Source organism: Lonchura striata, chromosome 2 (genome assembly GCF_046129695.1).
Source record: "Lonchura striata isolate bLonStr1 chromosome 2, bLonStr1.mat, whole genome shotgun sequence".
In the NCBI taxonomy this organism is placed as follows: Eukaryota; Metazoa; Chordata; class Aves; order Passeriformes; family Estrildidae; genus Lonchura; species Lonchura striata.
This window is the reverse complement of record NC_134604.1, coordinates 74,899,287-74,913,456: the sequence shown is the minus strand read 5'-3', so window position 1 is coordinate 74,913,456 and position 14,170 is coordinate 74,899,287. Positions and strand designations below refer to the sequence as shown.

At 34.9% G+C, this 14,170-nt stretch overlaps 1 protein-coding gene and 1 long non-coding RNA gene across 2 annotated transcripts in view; one reads left to right on the top strand and one right to left on the bottom strand.

Moving 5' to 3' along the window:
- LOC144245925 (glypican-5-like) overlaps window positions 1–14,170 on the bottom strand; it is a 42,661-nt gene that overhangs the window by 3,605 nt on the left and 24,886 nt on the right. The window lies entirely within an intron of this gene.
- LOC116183400 (uncharacterized) overlaps window positions 1–14,170 on the top strand; it is a 33,141-nt gene that overhangs the window by 12,821 nt on the left and 6,150 nt on the right. The gene's annotated exons all lie outside the window — the stretch shown is intronic.

Here is a 14,170-nt window from a genome sequence, read left to right as displayed (position 1 = left end):
TAAATCTAATTTAAAACTGCCCTCCTTTAATTTAAAACCATTGCTCCTTGTTCTGTCCATTGCAGTCAACATATCTCAAGTCTGAATTAAGAAAAATAGTGAGCTGAATAGCATTTAAGTGCACAATGGTCAAATTTCACAGCTACTGCATACTCCTACTGTGCTGTTCAGATTTCCCCTCTTCACACCCTAACACAGAATCTTTCCAAAGTCCTTCAAAGAGGTGATAATTTACATCATATATACACAATAACAGATCTTCAAAATGTATTTACGTGCCAACCTCTGCCTTTATTTTATTTCAGTTAGATTTGATTCTCTCCTGTGGAACGGAAAACGGATCTCTAATAAAACAACCCAAGAGGTTATGTTCAGTTCTCTAAAGCACTGAGTGACAACAGAAGCTGTTTTAGGAGTGAATTCCATGTGAGACTGGCAGCTGTGACATGAGCCTGTAAGGCCCTTTCTGAAGGCACAGCTAGTGGTCAGACAGGGTACTGTAGAGGCCTCTAAAATAGCACTTTCTGTATTTTACTAGCAAATCTTACATAAACTCAGCTAAATCTTCTGACTCTCAGTGTCTTTTCACATACTGCTGGATGTGTAAAACCATGGTTCTCCTCTCTGTGGCAAACATACAATTATCTTTCAATCACAGCAAATCAAAGTTACTAACACAGCTACTTGCAATGATGTTCTGACAGCTTCTGCCCTCTCTGATAACTCTGCTTTTGAGCATCTTAAAGCAAGAAGAGTGCAAGAAGAAGTATTTGATTACAGGAAAAAAGCTGACTTCTATCTTAACCACTAGCAAAGAGAATGGTATCCCTTGCAGCTCCATAACATGAACTATAGTAGCAACGTGCTGTTAACTTATTTTTCTCCATTCTGACACATTTGGATATTGGTATCTTAGTGTTGTGTGCCACTTTTACCACTAGACTAATTTTAATTGAACAGAGTGGATGTTTAGGTTTTCATTCAAGAACCCCCTTCATAGCAGGTATTTGAATTGGCTCTTACTTAAGCAAAAAATACATAAACTGTGTCCATTCTTCATGGAAATTAGCTGCACACGATGAGTTTTTCATCTCACTGAGTATAATACAGTTGTTTTAAATAAAAGTGTATTAATTTAAATAGATTAAACAGGTTAAATGGATTGACCACTGCAAAGTTCTGATGATTCTGTAGGTCAAAGAAGAGTCTTTCATATATATACATGAAAACTATGAGAGACATTAAAATTCATCTGTTCTGATTTAAAAATTTTTCACCTGAACTAATTCTACTAGCCTATACTTGTAGAATCAATATGGAGAACTTGGCTGTCTAAAAAACACCATTCATCAGGTCCTAAAGTATGAAAATTTGCTCTCTAAGTGTCTCTTTCTATCTACTGACTTTCAATGTTACCTGGGCACCTAGCTCACCTAGATATAGACCTCCAAAGCTTTGATACCTAAATTTGGACAAAGTTCCAATTCCCCACAAAATGCAAAATAACCCAGACCCATTGTGAGACGTTAACCTCCCTGTGAAAGCAACACCAAAAGGGTTTATAATCACGAGTTAAGGAAGAGTATTGAGAGCCTCCAAGTAAGCTTGTAGGAAAAGGAAAATTCTGTTACAGAAATAGTAACTGAGAAAGACATTTTATTCTGCATAATTTAATGACAAGAAAATATTCAATTTTCTTAAATGAACAAAACAACACAGTGTTCATCCAAGGCTGTTACAAATTACCTCTGGGAGACATAATTTGGATCTTCCAAATATATTTGATTCTGCAGAATTTCCAAAAAGTTCAAATATATACTATTGTAATAATAATTCTTAAAAACAGAAAGATAAAGAGCTCATAAATACTATGTAGGGTAACTGGATATTGTTTCACTCATCTGGTATTGATTACAGTCAAATAATGGTTTCCTGGGAAAACAAAATGTTCTTAAGTAAGTGTAAAATCACAATTAGTTCCAAGAAGTGTGATTTTGTGGAAGATAGGTCTTCTTGGCCAGACTGCTACTTTATAATGAGATCACAAGATCTTTCAGTTCACTAAAGTAAGATGAGAACTTAAAACGTTTGAATTTATAATTAAGACAAGAGCAAGCACTTGAAGTAAAAATGAAGTAAATACCTCTCTTGGATCACTAAAATTAACCAGATTCTCTAAGATCCTGTGCTGTGAGTAACTGCATTTAATACAACAAAAGATAAAATCTTTGCTGATACAATTTGCAGATGACACAAAACTGGAGGGAATACAAATAATAGTGTGGTAAGGCCATTCAAACAGCTAAATTTGGATCTTTCTGTAATATGCAGACATTTGAACAGAGATGAAATATAGCTGCCAATTGCAGAGTTCAAAGGAATATAAAACAAGTAATGCAATATCTTTAAATAATCTGATACTGAAGGACCCGAAATATTGGCATATAGAAAGCATAATTCAAATTGCTTTTATGACAGTGCATTTATAAAGCATAACTCAGTCCTTGGGATCATATGATGTCAGAATTGATGCACCCATACATAAACCCAGTGAAACCAATATTAAAATCCTGTGCCAGCTTTTTGAGAAGAATGCAGAAAAGCTAGAAACAATTTAGAAAACAACAACATCATCAAATCAGTTCCATAATCTACACTTTACAGCAAGAGATTTAAGAAGTTCAGCCCAAATTAAGAAGTCAGGGCAATAAATGACATGATAATGTCATTAGGGTTTTATGTACATTAGTTTTTTATGCATATTAGGGTTTTATGTACATTATTACATTATAGTTTATAAGTAAACCATAGGGTTTTCCATATTTTTACAACTTCAGCTGCACATGAATAGTGACTGTGATGCCTCCTAAAATCCTCAGTTACAAGGGTCAAGGACATTTGCACTGTTGTCACAGTAACTCATTACAGACCAAGGGCACTCATTACCAGTGCAGTAACAACAGCTTATTTCTTCATATATATATACATGCAACGAATGCCAAACCTCTGAAAATGGTGGTAAAAGTACAGACTCTTCAAAAGGGCCTGCAAAAATTTTCCAGGGAAAAGCATGCCTAGGAAATATCTTACCCCAACCTGCATGGGTAAGAGATGTCTGACAGTAATTGGCTGAAAACAAGATTGAGTGAATAAAAAGCTCACACTAGGCTGCATAGTAAGCGAAATAAGGTACACCTTTTCCAGGACTGAGGACACTAATTACTGATCTAATGTACCACAAATCCTTTATAATTTGAATATTTTAATTCAAGACTGGAAATCCCCTTATAAGATATGGTAAAGATCAAAGAAACCCACACCAATGCAAAAATTACTAGGTGAAATTTGATGCCAAGTATATTGAAGTTATTAGCATTAGATTACCACTGGCTTTTAAAAGCTCCCTGTATATAGTCTTTAGATTAATAGATAGTTTAGAAATATCAAAATGTTCCCAAAATCTTTTACATATATCTGAATGCTTATACACTGTTCAAAATAATTGTATCTCAGTGCTCTCAAAAACAGACAGATGTCTGCCTGTATTTTGTATTTTTATGCTTCTTTTTTCTGCTTTAATTTGGCATAAAATTACAATAAAAATTTGGAATTTCCTAAAAATTATAAGAATGAAGCTGTAACATGAACTGAAACTCTGCTTCTTCCAAGTCAAGACTCATGTGGTGGGTAACCCAAAACGTTATCTATTCCAGCCAGACCCTGGGGCCAGGTCACCCTGCACTGGTGCCCACAGAGCATTTTTTTCCAAGACCTGACAGAAGAGCAGCAGAGTCTGGTGGGCAGCAGGAGGAGGCAGCAGCACTGACCCCCCAAACCCTGGCACCTCTCATCTGCCACTTGAGCTCCTCTGTAACCTCCCACATTCCCAAGGGAGTCTGCTGCCATCCTTTCCCTTTGTCTCCCGGAGGGCACAGACACCCACAAAGGTCACCACCTGGGAGGGAGGGTCTGATGCCACTTTCCCCATCTCCCCACACACAGCTGTCCGTGGTGGATGCCATCTTGCAAAGGGTATTTCTGCCATTCTGGGTGTCTGTCTAAGGGCAGATTGTGAGATTTGGGAATTTTGTATCTAAGAATTATTTACTGTTATTTTTTCCTGTTGCAGTTTCACTTGTTAGCAAATTGTTATTTGTTTGCTTCTATCTACTTGTATTTTGTTTCTCATTACTGGTGGAAAGGGATTGGTTAAAACAAAGGGGCAGAACTCAGTTTTGAGCGTTCCCCTTTAAATTGTTTTAAACAAAGACAGTGAGAAATTATTATTTGCAAGAAGACCACAGGACAGGGAAAAACAAATGCCACCAGAACAACCAGAAAAAACCCGACCAACCAAACAAAAAACCACCACAACAAGCAAAGCATGACAAAGTAACTTCCAAAGTAATCTCTTTCAACTTGCATTTCATATTGATAACCTATGAGAGATTTTGTGTGAATATACAAGAATAAAAATGTTTTTATGAAATATATAGATAACCTCAAACATCAATTCCAGAAATTTAACTAGCAATACAAGGAATCACATCTATCTTATATTGGCTGCATCAAAATTTTGATACTATTCACAAAGCTGACAAACAAATTGGGGGTTCAAGGCTGAGAAGTGAAACATACAATCCAGATAGTCTCTCCTGACAAGTTCCATGTTTTCTCTGCAGTGTTTCAAGCAACAGAAACCTATGCTTCAACTATTGTCATACATTAATGAGATGACAGATCAACTGGGTAGAGTACTCTTTGCAGATGACAGTAACACATCATTTCAGTATCTTGAGTACAAACAAAACAGGCAAGACATTTTAAGTCATCACTCTTTCTGCATGTAGCACTGACAGGGCTATATGCAGTGCTACATTTGACGACTAGGGCACAGTACCAGATTAAATTAATTTTATTCATACTTTTTTCCTTCAAATCTCCTTTTAAGTTAAAAAAGCAAATTTTTTTAAACATTGGCAAAATTTTATTTGCTCTATCAGCAGAGTTGGGTTCTTTTGATAGTGTGAACATATCTCATTAAAAGAACCTTCATAAGAGTCTTTTAAAGTTTAACTGTGATAATTAAGATCAATTTATTAGTACAAATATAACCTTAGGAACTTCATCCTGTTTGGTTACCTTTTTTCTAGTTGGCTAGACTGTATTTGCTGAATATTACGCTTCAATATTAATTGTGAATGATACTGAAATATTAAAACAAGTGAGTTCTGATAAAGTATTGGTATGTTACAATTATGCACTATTTCTATATCCACAACTATTACACAGGACAGTTATAAAGAAGCTAATAAACAGAAAAGCCACATTATTGAAACCTTGCAGGCTACAAAAGTACCTAATTATTTTTAAGAAGACCTAAAATATATGTTCTTGCTATTATGTACCTGGAGAACCTATTAAAGTTCCCTTATGTGAGTGCAAATACTTTCAGTTCCATCCTTTTCTTTATTTTCATTCAGAGGTCACATCCTTTAACTATAAATAAAATGTGTAACTTTATCCTACTTGAGTCATGTCCAGGGCTTCAGCTAACTTCAATGGAGAAGAGAATATGCACAAAAGAACACATTACAGTTCCTATACATGCTGAAGTTCAGAAATCTACGACTTGCTTTCTTTTTATACACACCGTAGAGGTGACAAAACCAAAAGACTTCTCACAATTCTTTCTCCTCATTCTCAGTGCAATGGAAGTTTTTTATTCTTCCAGCTCTTTGGCACAATCTGCACGGTAAATTTACCATTACAAAGATCCTACCCTCTTAAGAGCCTCAAGAATCACCTAAGTCATCATTCTGTACTGACAAATAATTAGATAATTAGAAACAGTTTAATATTTTAATATATGTTAACTGAACAAATAGAATATACCAGGCTTCCAAGAACTTACCAGAAAAAACAAGCAGATTGTTCCCCTACTTTTCTCAGCCATAACTGGTTCTTCACTTCTGAAGCAGATATAAAGTAGTGCCATTGCTAATGAACTAGTTTTTCATTAGGACTAAACTTAGTAACTTTTATGGTAGGATTCCACTGAAACTACTGAAACTCTGAGCTATGGTTTATCAAATGCTATTTCCCTAATCTTTTCTGAACAATGTCAGGCTCATCTTTGGATCAAGGATTGTTTTAAAAGCCTTTAGGAAATACAAAGCATATGATTCCTATACTTCAACAGTGATTCCTTCAAACAATAATGAACTGCTCTGCAAGCAGTTTGCTATTAAATGGCTTTGTGAAACCTTCACATTAGCTCAGCACATTCTTTTGCAAAGTCTAGGAGACTTATTCAATTGACCATCATGTTGCTTGGTAGCAGCTTGATTATTTGATTCTTACTGGGAAGATTAAAACTAGAGCATTTCATCATTGTATTCAATTTCTACCACAGCAAGTCAAGAGAGCAAAGGCAAAAAGGGTCTTTTACCTAATATTAAATTCGCATTAACACAATTCCTAATCAGCTGCAGCTTCTGATAAAAATCCCACATAAAAGCTCTTTGCTTTAGACATCACAGGCAAAAAGAAAGCTCACTTCAACACAATATTAAAACACAGCTTCATATCTTTTGTTGGTTAAAAAACAAACCAACAATTCCCAAATGACAATATTAATAGCTAAACTTTCCAAGACTTCTAATTATTATGTGCTGGTATAATAGTTTCTCATTAAAAGCAGACTATGAACAGATTGATCGAAGAGGCAAAAATGTAATTTTGAGAACTTCAAGACTACAGATATCTGTGACACTTAAGTTTCATCTGTACTAATGAACTGAACATGGCTGTGTACTTTGTCATGGAAGACAATTTGTGGGAAATGACCCAATCCCACTCTGAACCAGCATGCTGGCTTCCAGCAGTAGGCGTTCTTGAACCCTAACAACTGTAAAAGTCAACACAGGAAGTTTTTGATATTGTACTGGATGACTAACAAGCAATTATGTTCTGACATAGTTGTCAATCATAGGAATGGTCAAATCCAAAACACACGCATTTGCCCAGATACTCTACTACTGATTAATTAGTAAAAAACACAGCTTGTATTTTCATAGATGTAAAGTTCTTAGCTGGAGCTTGGCCCTTCCACAGGTCAAGAGTGACAAGCAGAAAGCCCTTAATAAAGATACAGTGCTGATGAATGCAAAGCAAATGCTTTAGCATCTTTAACTTAGACCAGAAAATATCTGAAAGCTATACAGTGCTGATGAATGCAGAGTAAATGCTTTAGCATCTTTAACTTAGACCAGAAAATATCTGAAAGTTAGATCCCTGACTGTGGAAAGGTGATTCACAGGAATGGCAGTGAGTGACTTAAGACCCCACACAAATGGGGCTAGGTGTAAACCTCTACACTGTACAATGATTTATTAAATATTGATTTAATCTTTTAGTACGGCTGGCTAAATAAGCTCTGCTGCTGTTCAACCTGAGAGTTATCTTATGTAAATGCTGGAAAATGCTGAACAGAAAATGATTTTGGAATTCCAGTCTTCTGTGGAACTTCTGTGCCTTAGTCAAAACTCTCTATTAAATATGTCTACTTGCCACAACTATTTGCTACTTAACTCTCCATAACCAAACATCAGATTCTGAAATTTGGTATTAAAGTCATTAAGTCCTGAAATGTCTCTAGTGGTGGCTGTAACAGTATACAAAACCTCCCAACTTTTTCAGGGAAGAAGCACTGCTGTATTAACTCCCTGTACTCTAGACAATAAGAAACTTAGATATTCAAATTCTTAGATTTCATTTTCAAGGAAAATCATAGTTTTTAATGTATGAAGATATAAAAATTTGTCAGCTGTGGTTACTAATAATTTTTTTATTTTGGAGACAGTGCATTATAGTTTCTAATTCTCATTTCAGAGAAATATACAGCTTAAAACATAGGAATAACCTTAAATAAAATAACAAAAATATAACAAAAGAAAACAGATCATTACTGACCGCTAAGGGAAAAAAAGTACATGTGTACTCTTACCCCAAAAAAATATTCATAGAACATACACAGGATATAGTAAGTAGGATGAAACAGAATTCCTTTAGTAAATAATACATAAGGAAGGAAGGAGAAACATATCAAAGCATAAGATTAGCAATCCAAATGCATTCTAATGTGCCGTATTAGCTTTTTTTCCCATTAATAAGCATGTACTGACCTGGGACATAATAAAAAGAAGTCATGCTTTGACAGATATTTTTACTGGACAGAACTTTGTTACTTCACAATAATATCTAGCTTAATAGCTATGAGCACCTACAACACTGCAAATCAGCATATAAATGAAAAAGAATATATCATTCACCACAACAATACTTTGAATGTTTTTAAGTGTACTTCAAAGTATATCTGTTAAAAAACACAGTAATATAGGATGTTTTTTGTAAATACACCACACAGTGCTTGGAAATCAAAAAACCTTTTTAACATGATCTATCACTGCCATGTTCTGGTTTTAAAATCTTTAGCAAAACATACAAAGTGTAAATTTTGGTAAGTGTACACAGGATTGACTTCTGTGAATTCATGAAATGATTTCTTGGTGAATAGAGCAAATTTAAAGAGAAAATTCTAAAATGCATCCTTCAAAAATTACATAAATTTTTAAATAATAAATATTTACCTTATTACTTCCTGTTATAAACATAGTTTACTCTTAAATTACTCTAAACTTTGCCAATTAGCATAGAGCAAACATAATTACACTTGAAACAAAATTAAATTTGCTTTTCAGCATAGTTCTCACAAGTGTGAAACTTAGACGAAAATATTAACACTTCCTCTCAGAGTAACATAAATTACAACTTGATTTAATTTAATTTTGTACTAGCATGGTTTGCTCCTTTCTTTTTCTAACATAACTGAAAGGGCTATGGACAAACTAGTGTACCTAAAAACAGCACACTTCTGTCTTTCTTTCATTTTTTTGCACATCTGATGATAAAATGTTTTTTCATCCTAAGACCCTCATACAAAGATTTTGGTGGAGAGTCCCTTGACTTTATGATGTGGAAAGTGATTTTTTTTTAAAGAGGAGGGAAGAAACTCTCAAACCTTTGTTTTAATGCTCCGCTCTCTGGTGGTGTAGGGGCTGAATAATTAGATTCAGCTGCTTTGCAAAGGGAAGAATTTTATGAGCTTTATAGGATATTGCGTAGATCACCAAGATGTGCAAGGTCAGTATCTGGCATGTGATCTTCCCATAAAGTCCTGCTGACAAAACTGAGCTGTCACCTTGGAATATAAATGTTTCCAAGTAACAAACTAATGGGGTTCTTCACTTATTATGTTCTGTTCTGCAATAAAAATATATAATAAAAGTGCAGACAGCATGTTCTTATATGAAGACTTCATACAATTATATAAAACTTTACAACAATTCAAGAACATATATTCTTGTTCTATTTTTTGGAAAAAACCCACAACTAAAAAAAATCAAAACCAACAAAAAGAAACAAACCAAAATCCAAGCATCTAGGGAAGCAACAATATATTAGAATTTAGAAGCACGGTCCTCTATGTTACTCACTGTAATAGCACAGCATTAGGCATTTCTGTGAAAATATCCAGGATTATCTTTGCACTTTGATGTGAAGTGTTTGTTTCTCGAAAGTGTTCTGCAGTGCACTGATAACTCCTAAACTGTTTGATGCAAGGCTGGTTTCATGAGTTGTCCTTAATGAATTCCCTTAGGGTAGCTACAACCTATGCTACCATATTAAAACAGACTAACTTCTTTTAAAAAAAGAAGGTTGAAATTGCAAATATGTCCGTAAATAAAAGGGTATTTTACACTCAGAAATCTAGGACATTTGAAATTTCAATGGTTTCTCCATCTTTTATATTAACAGACTTTCAGTTGTAGATTTCTCAGAAAAATCATAGTACTTGAGTCAGTACAAAGGTATGAAAAACGGTTTCTCACAGTTCTAGATTACATATTAGTACTTCACCACACTTTTATTGAATGGGGATAGCAGCCAGCTTTATGGAACAGGAGTATCCTGAAAATCACTGAAAACTATTGCAGTGGATTTCTAACTGAAAACTAAGTGAACAGAGATATCAACAACAGTTTGCAGTTCTTGATTGATTTAGCTCTTCAAACTCTTCTTGATTAAAGGAAAACAAGGTTTTCCTTTATTCTGATTCAACACCTGAAAATCCGCATAATTTTTTATACAAAATTCATATTACAGCTACAATCTGTCACTCACACCATTCTCATTTCTCCACAATGTTTTCTGGAAAGCTACACTATTTCTCTCTCAAAAGCTATTTGGTCACACTGTCATGAGTTTCAGAAACCCTATCAGTCTAGATTCATTCTCACAGCAACTGGAAAATACTGCAACAAATGTAACTTGTTACACCTCATTAAGCACATTTTTATTAACATTCAGCACCAGTTCTATCTTCTGTTGTATATAGGAACATGCACAGTATCTCTTCTAATACCTATTAACCTATAAACGATAGGAAAAACTTTGATGAATTTTGAGGTAACAAGTCCCAGCTGCCAATGTTCTATCAACATCTTCAAGTACTTTGACTATGTAAACTGTACTATCATCTCAAGAAAAAATATTTTAAAAAATATAATGAAGAATTTGAAAATGTTTTAATTAGTCCTCTGTGAAAACAACAGACATGATCCTCAAGCAAAAAAATTTTGAGCTAACGCATACTTGGTTTAATAATTATGGGCTGCACAGAACTGAAAAAAGAAATCTGCTGAAAACACTGATGGCTCTATCTTAAAGGGAAGATCTAAGGCAAATAGTTGGGATTTGTGTGTATGATAGTAAGAAAACTTAGCAACTGCCAACACTTGCAGTCAAAGTCAACAAAATACATACATGCAGGATAGATGTGTAACCAAGTCTAAGTCAGACTTTCTTGCACATACATGGGATATATATGTACAGGATGTAACAATCAATTATTCTTTCCTACTGTATGGCTTTAGTAACTTTTAGTTATTCTCAAAAATTTCTGTTAACTGAGATATGAACTGAATCTCCATAGAGAGCCAAATCACAGTCATTTTGAACATATGTAGTATTTCAGAAGACAGAAAAATATGCCAAATGCCAGGGAAACATTTCTTTTAGTTGTTAGCGAGTGTTCATTAATCTTTGTAAAGATAAATAGTCTATGGTTATGAATACTTCAAGAATTTTCTCCAAAGGAAAACACATACATATACAATCTAAGGTATCATCCTTACAAAACTTTTTTGCATGTGTTAATATGACTCCTGGGATACAAACATTTAGGTTACTATAAATAATCTAAAAATTTACAATAAATTTTAAAAACCCACATACAGGCGTAAAAAAATCCCAAACAACTGTGTTGCCAGAGATACTAATTAGCTTATGATCCAAATTGTTTCTAAATCATCTTGCATATGACAAACAAATACAGAATATCAAAAACTCCAGAAGGAAATGACCATGAGAATGTTTAAAAGGCAAATATGACTCTGTTTATACAACATTCTCCTTAGAGATTTAAGCTGTCAGAAGATAAAGGGATCTAGCAAGACTGCAATGAAAAGAAAGATTATATTTTCCCTAAGGAATTAGAAAAGCTTTGTAAATTAATAAATAGAAGACATTAATATGCCCCTATAAAAGAAAGGCTTCTTAATTTACTATGGTGAATGAAAAAGTGCCTTTTATTCACACTGTTAAAGGGAAGATGAGCAATAGTTGAGGGCAAAGGCTATACACTTTCAATAAAACGAAGTGGAAATGAATGGGAATTAGATTAATATATTAGATGCAGATAGAGTAAATTCTTTAGAAAAAAACTTGCAATAAGGATCTAAAAAGGAGTGGTTTTGGCATTACCATGCAAGACCAATAGATACATAATTGTTCACAGAGACATCACTCAGTCATTGAATATATCAGAATTCAGTGTACTAAATTTGCAGAAGTAAATTATCAATAAATACACTGCAAATATTAAGAAAGATCTGTGAGAAATGATTGTTTGATCATTATTAAAAAATAAAGAGGATGAGAGGATAGTTCCCTGATTTAATCCTCCATGACATAAAAATTGGACTTCCAGTATGGACAGGCCAAGGGGTTTAGTCTACTGTCCTACCCTGTCTTCTGTGACCTGACAGGTACTCTTGGCCACCATCCACCACACAGCCTGAAGAGCATCATATCCCTTCTGTCATTCCTGTGCTCACCTGTTTGCCACTCTTGAGTCTCCTTGTCTGCACCCAATCTCCTCTCACACAACCCATCTCTATCTTTTCCCATTTGGTTGCCTGTTTTGCCACATTCATACTCAAATTCAGAGCATGTGATACCATTATCAAGTAGTTGTAACTGTTATGTCCTGCCAGCCTGGCAAGACTCTGCTCCACAATGATCTTCAATGCTCCATTCCCACTACCTGTGACATTCAGCCATTTCTCCCATAACTCCTATTAACTACCTAAGAAATCCAGCCATTTCTTATTTGCAATTTCTTTCACACACTGTCATTCCTCACAAACACCTATTTCTCATGTCATTTTGAGAAGTCTCTAACAACCTGTTTGATTATTCCAATGTCAGAAAAGGGAACACTCATGTTCCCATAGCCCTAAGGGTCCATTCTACTTCTCTCCCTGGACTGAACACAAGTAAGGCCACTGTGTTTAACCTCACAAATGACATGACTAGAATTGGGAGGAATTAATCTGAATGGAAGGACATGTCTACACAGAACTCTAAGCAATCTAAACCTGCAGTAATCTAAGCTTGCTTTGCCTAGAGACTTGAGCCCACATACATACCATATGACTGGGTTTCTATCTAAAAGTTGTTCAACTGCCTGTACAGCCTCTCAGTACGGCAGCCTTTCCCTGCACTTTGTCCATATTTTGAAATTCTTGGCTTCCAGATTGATTTCTCCCTCATCTGTATACCCCTCACATGAAAAGTAAACACGCAACAGTGTTGCTTTACCTTTCAGCTAACACATTCGCTGAACATTTCAGGAATATGGACATAAAAATTTCTTTTATACATCAGAGACGCCAGAATTTGTTGTTACATATTTTCAGTCTAAGAAGTCCTGAAGAATATCCATGTTCTTCTCCTCACCTGATGTGGGATATGGAGGCCTTCCTTGTTTCTCACATACACTAAGAAATAAAAGGTACCATTTTTCTGGTAATTTTTTTTTCCAAGATGTTGGAAATGATGGGAAAAATCCCAGGAAATTCTCCTCATTCTCTTGGCAATGAAAGAAGATGGCTGGATTTCAAGTGCACTTCATTTCTCATGTCAGGAAGGGATGATGGGAAATTCTGCCCCGATTAGCTGTGAAAGGATTCTCATCCTATCACTGTATCTTGTATTCATCCTGACTGTACAAGGCTTACAACCAAATCTTTCCTAAACCCCTAGATTCTCTGTATTTTCAGGGGGCTTAATGCTTCTTAATTATAGAAAAAAAAAGCAGTTTATTGGACTTCTGATAACTTTACCTGCTTTAACTTAGATGGGTTGAGTTTTCAACTTCCTATCTTTAACTTTTTATTAGCGTCAGCACTATGCATATTTTCAGGAGCAGAGTAAACAAACATTATCTGTACACCACAGGTACTGCTCCTTACAAGTTCTCCAAAAGCGCCACTGAGCAGCAGATGAAAGCTTTAAGTCTTTAGGACAGTAACACCATTAGATGACACTGTGGAGGAAAAAATGCCAGTCACCTCTAATCAGACTTGGCTTATCGCATAAGGAAAAGCTGCAGTGTAAGATATGGTAACAAATATCATGGGCAAGTTTAGGAAAAATCACAATACAAATAGGTACTATTAAGAATGCAGAAGTAGTACACAGAAATTTTAACCTCTGTATACAGTGCTGTGGTGATTTGCATACATAACTGATACATAATTTCCATCAGTAAAACTATCTCACAATTAGGTAAGATGTTTTACAGTAAGTACTTAGTGGGTTGATTAGCATAGTGAAACAATTATTGAGAATGATGTAATTGCATTCATATGGACAAAATGCCGATATTAAAGAGCTGTTTAGCAGAAAAGATGTTCATTTGCAGTGTGATTAACTACTGAATCAAATTATCAGAGAAAACAATGGCACCGTATCTTCCTCCTTA